The sequence below is a fragment of the Cynara cardunculus genome, assembly GCF_001531365.2.
Source record: "Cynara cardunculus var. scolymus isolate 2C chromosome LG 16, CcrdV1, whole genome shotgun sequence".
In the NCBI taxonomy this organism is placed as follows: domain Eukaryota; kingdom Viridiplantae; phylum Streptophyta; class Magnoliopsida; order Asterales; family Asteraceae; genus Cynara; species Cynara cardunculus.
The window spans coordinates 16564824-16568628 of record NC_037543.1 but is presented as its reverse complement, the minus strand read 5'-3'; positions in this window follow the sequence as shown (position 1 = coordinate 16568628).

Below are 3805 nucleotides of genomic sequence, written 5' to 3'. Positions count from 1 at the left end.
CTTAATGGTCAACAAAGGAGATCTGCGGTAGTTGCTCTTCCTGGCGAATCTCCTTAAAGATTTAGTCAAAAGCGCCAGGGATTCATCAAAATCTGCTAGATCAGATTCTGGAATATCCTCAGAGTTAGTAGAGTCTAACTATGTAATTACAACAGGAGGAAGAGAATAAGTGAAAGAAGAAGAAGGGGTTTCAACTGAAGCATCTTCAGAGATCAAAGCTAATGGAGAGCTTTTCATTTCTCTGGAATCTTTGACTAGATTCTTTTTCAGTTGACGAGATTGCTCATGATTAAGCAGAATCTCGTAGAGAGTAGAGAGAGAAAGAGAGAACATGTCATTGGACATCTTAAGACACATGGAAAAGGTGTCCCAAGATTCAGGAAGACATTCCAGAAACTTAGTTAAAGTTTCAGAGTTGGAATATTTCTTGCCTACATCCCTTAGATCAATAAAAAGACAATTAAATCGTTGATGTACTTCAGACAGCGTTTCAGTCTTTCCATAGAGAAAGCTTTCGTACTGTCTTACTAAATTGATCTTCCTAGTTTCTTGAACCTGAGAGGTTCCTTCATATTGAAAACAAAGAATGTCCCACATGGATTTAGAAGTCCTGAGCTTCATCACTGAGTGATAAACCTCGTCAGGAAGAGACATAGCTATTATAGACCTAGCACGAGTGTCTATAGCTATCTTCTTCTTGTCTTCATCACTCCACTGATGAGGCCATTCAGGAATCACGACAGTTGTAGCTATTTCGGGAACAGCCGGAGAAATAGCAAATGGTACATATGGTCCATTTTCTATATAGTGTGGAATTTCATGATCTACACCTTCCAGAAAGAGGAACATCCAGTTCTTCCATAGACTAAAGTTGTCACGAATGAACCGGGGAGGTTTGGCAAAAGAGTCATTGTCTTGAACGTTTGTGTTTTGCAAAACCATTTAAAAGCAGTAAAATTATATAGAGAAGAAGATAAAGTAATGCAGAAAAACAAACAAACAACTTAGAGAAGATAGAACACTACTCTGATACCATTTGTTGGTCCCGTAAGAGTCTACAAGATGTGTATAACAGTTTGTAGAAGGGGGGGATGAATACAAACACAGGATTTTCAAATTTAAAATATATATTGATAAGAGAAGATCAATACATATTTTACAAGATTGTTTGCGGAAAGATAAAGTAAGAAAACCTATCTAAACAATCTTTAGTTTACACACTTAATCTTAGCAAATAAGAAAAGATTTGTTGTTAAAGAAATAGAAGAAAGTAAGTTCTTTCTGGGAATGAAGTTGTTTAGAATGCAACAAAAGGGATTCTAACTTGCTCTTGAAGATGAGCGAATTTGTTCTTAGATGTGCGTTCTTTCACTTAAGCGCAAGGATGCGCAGAGTAAGGTTTAGGTTAAGAGTATCTCTGCATGGAGATAGAACACATCTATTTATATCCGTTGCATTAAATGCACATTTAATGCAACGTGGTAGGGTTAGAACGCATGTTAATCCTTAAAGGAAAGGCTTGTCCTTTGCTAAAGTGAATGGTACAAAAGCCTATTCATGAGCAGACATCCTTTCCTAAAGTTGGTGGGTAATAGAGTCACCTAATCAGTTCCGTACCGTACTAATGTTTAGAAAGGGTATGGGTTTGTCCTTTGTGTGTATAAGGACATGACAACAACAATCCTGCTTAGCAAGCTTCATTTGATCGATGAATGTTCGAATAACCTGAAGGTCTCTTCAGCATTCGTTGAGGCTTGGGCAGTCTTCACACATATGTAGACAGACTTGTAATCACTGAATACCGCTTCAGATCACGAACTTGTCAATCTCTAATCTTCAGTTTCAGTCTTCGACATTGGCTGAAGGTTCTTTGGTGTTAGTGTTGTCTTCTTGAAGTATCGATGTCGCTGATTGAATTTACAATGCAAGTTCTTCAACGATCACTGAACAGACTCAGTGCAGATCGTTGGAACTGAAAAGACAGAAACATAAATACTTCGTATAGGGTAAAAGGGATTATCATCAAACCACTGAGAGAGAGGATTAACACATCACCACCACAACCCTCCACCATCCACCACCCATCAACACCCGCCAACCACCTCTCATACTCTCAATCGACTCCGGCCACCCTCAAATAGTTTTTTATAGACTAAATGTTCCTAAAATCTGCTTGTTGATAATGTACTGATATCTTCATGCGATGCGATGTGATTTGGTTTCTTATTTTTAGGGGATCAACCTAAAATTATTTTGTTGATTAATTAATTATACCATAGAATGTAATTTGTTTTAGTGTTTGATGAAGCTTATCATTTCACTGGTTCTTAATTTTGCTGGATGATGAAGCCTATTTATTCACTAATGCTTAATTTTATCCAAAAAGACCATTTTGCCCTCGAGTTTAATGCACTTGGTTGACGATCGTTAAGGAGAAGGACCATATATGATATATGTGAAAAAAGTGCATACAACCAGGTTATCTACGTAATAAATGAAATCTAAAATCCAATTACGTAAAAACCCGCATACTATAGCAACCAAATCTGTAATTTACTCAAAAAAATAATTTTTAAATGTCAAGGTCGAACCAAGTCAAATCGAACCGTTTTTTACTATTGGAGTAGTTTGGCGGTCCGGCTCAGTCTGAAAATAGTCAAACCGCTCGGCCTAGTCCAACCTGTGAATTAAACGTTTTTTGAGCGGTTTGGACGAACAGACCGCCAAAATACACATGTATTAATAATATTTAGTTTTCATGTTGTAGACTTAACTTCTATGGCCAATTAAAAGAAGTTTGTCTAATGCATTAAGTTTTTGTTTTCATTTCTCATTGTCCACATTTTTTACATCGACAAAATTCTGAAATCCATCAAAAATCAAAATTCATAATTCCAGCTCATCCTTCAATTTGCTCAATATTTGTTTAAAGTTCCAACTATTGTTGGTGCACTTGTTTAACTTTTTTTTCAAGTTGCTCAATATTTTTTTAACTTTGGTGATAGATTTTTTTAATAATTCGGTATAAGTATTCTTTTAAAAAATTTATATTGGTGGGTAGATATTATGTTTTTTTTTACTTCAAAGCCCATAATAGATCCAAACCACCTAAACCGGTTATATATACCAGACTGCATTTTTGTGGTCTAGTTTAACTGGTTTAATAACTTGTTGTCAAACAATATAGTAATGGATATTGAGAGTGAAGGAGAAAAAAAACAAATGATGTTCTAGGCTTCAGGAGATGTCGCGTCAAACAGGAAATACTACCCCATTCCAATCGACTTCTATGCATATGGATTCATTGTATTACAATCTAAAATTACACTACACAAATGAATGACTAATATACTCAAAACGTGTAATATTGAATAAATATGTCATAACTGCATATAATTCCAAAGGCCCAACATAGATCAAATTAAATCGGACAAATTATCCTCAAGATTTATTCAAGCCAAAACCGAGTCAAATGCTCAACAATTCTACTGACTATAAAATAAAAGTCATCAAAAGGAATAAAACGTATTTACCCAACGTTTATGCAAACATATGCTCCAAAGACATGATTAACTCAAAGACTGATAATTGGTTGAGGCAAACCATTTTTGTGATAATTGGGTCTTGGTTATCACCTGAGGTAACTAATATGTGATTAATTATTATGTGTTTACATGATAGCATGATAAATTGTTATATTTGATCATGCAAATGAGTGAAACTATATAAGTATGCATCAATTTTATATGGATATATGTGTAATGTGAAATGCATGTATAATATGGTATGTATGTGAATATGTATA